At 37.6% G+C, this 6,758-nt stretch overlaps 1 protein-coding gene across 2 annotated transcripts in view; it reads left to right on the top strand.

Annotated features, from left to right (window-relative positions):
* Positions 1–6,758, top strand: part of SLC25A12 (solute carrier family 25 member 12) — a 91,681-nt gene that overhangs the window by 74,589 nt on the left and 10,334 nt on the right. The window lies entirely within an intron of this gene.

Below are 6,758 nucleotides of genomic sequence, written 5' to 3'. Positions count from 1 at the left end.
GGCCTCTCTCTCTCTCAGCCTCCTGAGTAGCTGGGGCTACAGGCACCCACCATAACACCTGGCTATTTTTTTTTTATTGTTAATCAATTCAGAGGTCAGTTTACTGCTTACCTGGCTAACCACATTGCTTCTTGCAAAGTGTTTACTTCTGAATGCATCAAAGTCCTAAAACTCAAATTTTATTTATTGCTCAGCAGAGGACTAATATAATCCCATTATGTTGCAAGTGAGTTTCTGCAACATATAAATATACTGTCTGGAGAACATCTCCCTTCCTTCCATCTTGCTTTCAGTCTGTAAGTCTCTTATTAGTGCGCAAGAGTTTTGGGAGGTATTTAGGGGAGCGGTTGGGATCATGCTATTTTCATGGTAACAAACCAAGGAATGGAATGGTTATGATCAATGCAAAGTTTATGACAGTCTGGGTACAACCTTCCAAATGTAGACTGACTCTTCCCACTCTCTCATGCTTCTTCCCTTCAGCTTTTACATGTATATGCCCTGCCTTCATACAGGTGCAGCAGAAAGCCCATTTGTAAGGGGAAGAAGCATTTACTAGTGCTGGGGGCCAAGATACATAGTGAGCAGTCCATACTGAAGAAAGTCTATTTGTGTCTTCTTGGGCAAGCTAAGCTTACATATCTCTTAAGAGTTGTTTAGAAACAGCTTTTCCACCTCCCATTCCCAGGAATTAGTGTTGTCGCAGCTTTGTATTGACATATGTAAACAAAAATGCATGTGCGCACAAGTTAAAAATCTTTATACATTATGTCAATAGCAGCTTGTCAGGGATTTTAACTCTTCCAGTTTTAGTCTATTCTGGCTGCTAAAACAAAATACCTTAGATTAGGGGACTGATGGAAAACAGAAATTGATGCTTACAGTTCTGGAGGCTGGGAAGTCCAAGATCAAGGTGGCAATAGGTTGAGTGTCTGGTGAGGGATTGTTCTATGCTTCCAAGGTGGCATGTGTTTCTATGTCCTCACATAATGGAAGACAGCTCCCTTAAGTTTCTTTTCTAAGGGCACTAATCTTGTTCATGAGGTCAGAATCCTCATGACTTAAATCACTTTTCAAAAGGCCTCACTATATTGTTATTTTGGATATTAGATTCTAACATATGAATTTTGGGGAGACAATTCAGATCATAGCATTTCCTTTACCCTAATTAGGAAGATGTATGGTTTTATGTCATAACATCTTGGGATATACAATCATTCAGCAATGAGTATATTGAAATTTATCCCTTTTAAACTATCACCATCCTAGACTGTTTTAGAAAGAACCATAGCATTTCCTCTTCCCTTACAGAAGTGTCTGGGAACAATTGGTGGTGTGTAAGATAGTCATTATCTGTGCCAGTTCCTCTTGAGTCAGTCCTACTGATAACTAATTCCATATGATTTTTATTGGTTTCTCTGGTTGTTTTAAATGCACATATTTTATGTATCTGCTCAGCGACCTGGTGTGGCTTAAACAAATTGAAGTTAGATTTCATAGGTCTCTGTAAGGGAAGACTTTATAACAGATAGCTTAGGTTGGTCATTTGTAGCTGGAGGGAAACTATTTCAAATTATAGGAAACAAACAGATGAAAGAAAGAAATAAACAAAGGACTTGGCATAAGCAGGGCCCAGTCCCTATCCTCTTTGTAGACCTTGCTTCTGCGGTAGGATTGTGAGGGCAGAAGATGGAACAAGCCTAATCCTTTGTATATCCTCTCAGTCTATTATATCTTTTTCCCAGTAACTCTGTCAGCTTGAGTTGGTTTATTTTCTCATAAAAAATTTATGTGATATAAGATTAAATGGTAGTTTTTACATTCTTTCCATTTCTGTTGTATATGAGTAACCATCATTCAAAATGAGATTTGTTCCCTTTTTATGTATCTTTAAATTCAGTTCTGGAACAAAGAAATTACAACTTAATGTTGAAAAATAAAAACATTTAAATATTTTAATATCAGAGCTTATATCTCTTTAAAAAAAAACAAACAGTAAATATGATGAGGGAAATTTAGCAATTAGAGGGTTAGAAGCTAATTTTGGTGATTTAATGAATGAAAAAAATCACCAAAGATATGAATCAGCATTAGTACCAAAAACAATAGATGTCAAATTAGGCAGTGTCTATTAATCTCGGTAGCTGTGTATTGTGGTTTAACCTAAATTGTTTCATATCTTGGTATCTGTTACTGTAGATCACTAACCATTATATTTAATATATGTACATGTATGCGTGTGTGTGTACATACATATATATATATCTTCCTATAGGTAAGATATATCTACTTATAAAAAGTTTTGAACCCACAGATAACTAATGCCAACTCATTTAAAATATATATTTGTAAATATATACAATTTATATTTAAAGGTTAAATATAACTTTTATATACCATGCTATCTGTTATTTCAGACTACTGGCTATATTTGCTCAGGTTTTGTTGATGTTCACATATACATACATAGGTAAATAAGCTTTTTAAAAGTTTAGTATCCACAGACCCAATGCCAACCAATTAAAAATTTTTTTTTGGTAAATTATCAAATTTATCATGGGGGTGGCTGGGTGCCCATAGCTCAGTGGCTAGAGTGCCAGCCCCATGCACCAGGGGTTGGACAGGTTTGAACCTGGCCTGAGCCTGCTAAACAAAACAGAACAAAATAAAATTATCATGGGAGAATGTGTGAGAGAGACCTATTCTATAAAGTTGCCATTCTTTCTAAGACCATTTCTGTTTTTTGTGGTGGTGTGTTGAGTAGTTAATACATTCATATGTTTCAGGATTTGAAAAGTACCATAGGGTATGCTATGAACATTTTTTTCTACCAGCTGCTCAGTTTCTCTTTCCAGGAGGCAATCAGTGTTCTAATCTTTAAGCCTCTTTGATTTTGATGAACTTAGGTAAATTTTGACATATCTGTGATTAAATGTTTACCTAATATTGTATGTTCTGTTTATATTATTTGGTATGGTTTTATTACCTAATCATATAGACCGATTAAAAGCATAAAATTGGGGCAGTGCCTGTGGCTCAGTGAGTAGGGTGCTGGCCCCATATGCTGAGGGTGGTGGGTTCAAACCTGGCCCTGGCCAAACCGCAACAAAAAATAACCAGGCATTGTGGTTAAGTGCCTGTAGTCCCAGCTACTTGGGAGGCTGAGGCAAGGGAATCGCCTAAGCTCAAGAGCTGGAGGTTGCTGTGAGCTATGATGCCAAGGCACTCTACTGAGGGTGACAGAGTGAGACTCTGGCTGAAAAAAAATAATAACAAAATAAAATTGTTTCCATTTAACCATTTCTTATTGAGCATTTGATTTTTTTTCTGTCTAATTTCACTGCTCTTAAAAATAGCACACATCAGCAGATTTATAAAAATATAGATACTATTTTTATGGCCTGGGCAAGGTGGCTTATGCCTGTATCCCAGCACTTTGTGAAGCAGGTGGATTGCTTGAGCTCAGGAGTTTAGACCAGAGCAAGAGCAAGAGCAAGACCCTGTCTCTAAAAAAAAAATAACTGGGCATTGTGGTGGGCACTGGTAGTTCCACCAACTAGTGAGGCTAAGGCAAGAGGATCACTTGAACCTAAGTGTTTGTGAGTTGTGATGCCAGGCATTCTTTTTTTTTTTTTTTTTGAGACAGAATCTCATTTAGTCATCCTTGGTAGATTGCTATGGCATCTTAGCTCACAGCAACCTCAAATTCTTGGGTTCAAGTGATCCTTTTGCCTCAGCCTCCCAAGTAGCTGGGACTATAGGCGCCCACCACAATGGCTGGCTATTTTTTAGAGACAAAGTCTTCCTCTGGCTCAGGCTGATCTCAAACCTGTGAGCTCATGCATTCTACCTGTCTTGGCCTCCCAAGTGCTTGGATTACAGGCATGAGCCACCATGCCTGGCCCTGATGCCATGGCATTCTACGGAGAGTGACAAAATGAGAGTTTGTCTCAAAAAACCCCAAACACAAAAAACAAATATAGGTACTATTTGTAAATTGAAAGTTACCATGTTTATGAAATTCTATGTATTAAGTGGTTATATTTACTGTAAGCCATGCTTTTTCCCTTTGGAAAGCTCTTAATAAATTAATGATTTTATTTATAATCAATAGAGTCTTAGAGGAAATATATGAGCTATTTTCCTGTGTTTGTCTCTCAGAAGGGAAATACTCAGTTGAAGAGTTTGATAACATCATAATCCTCATTCTGTGTTACTGAATTTTTTACCAGTGTAATTGAACTAATTTTAGATTTTATTCCCCCTGGCCCAACTCCAGTTTAATAAGCATGAGGTAGTGGTCAATCTCAGAATTTGAAAAGGACAATGCATATTTGCTGTGTTTTAAGTGTTATAAACATCTAAAGTTTTAGACAAATAGCAGTCTTCATCTTTTCTCGAATTATTCAGTGTTTCTGGATAATACATAGTGTTTGCCTTCATGTTCCTAGACCTATTGTAAAGTTTTAAAAATGTCTATTAATTTTAAGAGTTTGGGGTATTTTTCTTTCTTTGTTTTTTTTTTTTTTTTTTAAAGAGATGAGTGTCTGTTCCCCAGGCTGACTCCTGGGCTCAGGTGATCCACCTTAGTCTCCCAAGAAGCTGGGACTACAGGTGTGTGCCATTGCACCTGACTTGTATATTAATTTTGAAAGCATATACAAATGATGTAATTACTGGAAGTGTTCCCCCTTCAGATACAATAGAACAGATAGGCATGAAACACTTCCGCAGATGTGTGTGTGCCTTGCTATAGTGTCGTTGTTTCATTGTTTGCATGCTTACTCTCCATATCACACATATGTTTATAAATGCACATCAAGTGAATTTTGTGGTTATGTCCAATGCATTGTTGGGATTTAGTATATGTCCCAGGTAACTAATCTTTAAAGCACACAACAATTACTGTGCGTGTATTTTGAAGTGTAGTCATTTCCTTCTCTTAATTGCACCATTTTAGTAGAGTTTTAGTAGAAAGCCTGTTACTTGTACACTCCTAGAAATCTGAAGCGTTGTTAAAGAAGTACAAACCTCAGTAAACCAGCAATTATTACCAAAAGTGTCTGAGGGAAGGGAGGGGAGGAGGAAACGGAAGGGTGGGAGAATATGGACTGGATTACTTCTGCCCTGCGGGGGTTGTAATTTTCTAATGATTACAAACATTAAAGAACTTTGTATTTATTTAAAAATCATGTCCACATTTAACACTTGGCATCCAAGGGCTGACACTGTCTGGTGGTGGCAAATTTGGGGGATTATAATCAAAATATGTGGTTCTATTCTTTTATCTTTAATCTGCTTTAGTTTAGAGCATAAAGCACATTTGTCCAAAGATAGTCTTTGCAATCATTATTTAAACAAGAGATTTCAGAGAAGTAGTAAACTTTTTCAACTGGTTTAGTCCTTAATACTAGCTACAGAAGCAATTACTTGGATTATCATTTTTTACATAATTTTTCACCCAGCAATCCTTTTGAAAGCATTATTTGCCTAGATTGAAACATTAAAATGCTTCCTTCTGCCTGCAGTGCAACAGATTAAAAGAGAGAGAAATGCAGGCAAATCAACTTGTAAAATTGGGTCAGTAAGTCGTAAGTCCTAGGGGGACCTGTGTGCCAGTGGTCTGAATTGCATGGAGTTGAGGAGTTACTGAAAACAGAGAAAGAGAGACAGCAAATTGCTGCACCTCCCTGCTCAAAGGACCAAAAGGCGATTAGGGCCCTGGGGAATCCAGAACAATAAACAGCTGGTGAAGAAGTAAGGAATCGAGTGTCAGTGTTGGCAATTATGGACGTTGAAAGGAGTAAGGGTCAGGATTGGGGTAGGGGTGGGGGGGGTTATAGCCCCAGGTCTATTAGGAAAATGGCTGAGCCACACTGATCCCCCTTGGAAGGGGGTCTGAGAGACCTGTGGGTTTTAGATGAATGAGCAGGAATGTGAAAGCTAAGTGCCATTGAAGGCCTCAGGTGAGTTTTGGGGTATTGTTTGTAATCTTTTATACGTGTGGAATTATGGTGCCCCAGCGAGGCACACATTTCATATTTCTCATAGATGTGCATTGCAGTTAAGTTGTGATTACATAAAATGAGTATGATGATATGATTATGAATATTATATGACTGCGGTTATGATTATCTAATGTAAACTGCTAGAGTTTAAGATGGAGATGTGCAATGGGATTCTTTTTACTTCATGAAAGAAAGTATATATTTATATTTATTTTATTTATATCTCCATGGTCATATACATAACATTTTTTTTTCTTTTTTACAGAAACCAAAAAAAAGGAGTTGGTAGTCTTGTTAAACATTCTTTATTCCTCTACTAGTTAACAGATTTCAGATGCAAATATACTCTCATTATCCAAATTCAGATCTCTGTCATTCACCTTCAGAGTGTGGAATGTGGCTTTGATCTGAGGGTGCTGTGCTCAGGGGGACTAGTTTCCCAGCTTTACCTTGAAGAGTTTCTATGGTTTGGTCTTGAAATGATACTGAAATGTATCTTTCTAAATTCTTTCGTTTTGTGTGGGTGTAGCTATGTGCCTATCTCAGAGTTTTGCTCAGGATAATATATCCTAGAATTTAAACCAAAGGAATTTTTCCCTCTCAGATTTAAGGCACCTTTGTGGGGCCAAAGATGTGTTAATTGCTCTATAATCGGGCGGCACTGTGGCTCAGTGAGTGGGGCACCAGCTCCATATACCCAGGGTGGCAGGTTCAAACCCAGCCCCAGCTAAACTGCAACAAAAAAATAGC

Source organism: Otolemur garnettii, unplaced genomic scaffold (genome assembly GCF_000181295.1).
Source record: "Otolemur garnettii isolate 467f Iridium unplaced genomic scaffold, OtoGar3 scaffold00187, whole genome shotgun sequence".
Taxonomy (NCBI): Eukaryota; Metazoa; Chordata; class Mammalia; order Primates; family Galagidae; genus Otolemur; species Otolemur garnettii.
This window is presented reverse-complemented; position numbering and strand designations above follow the sequence as displayed.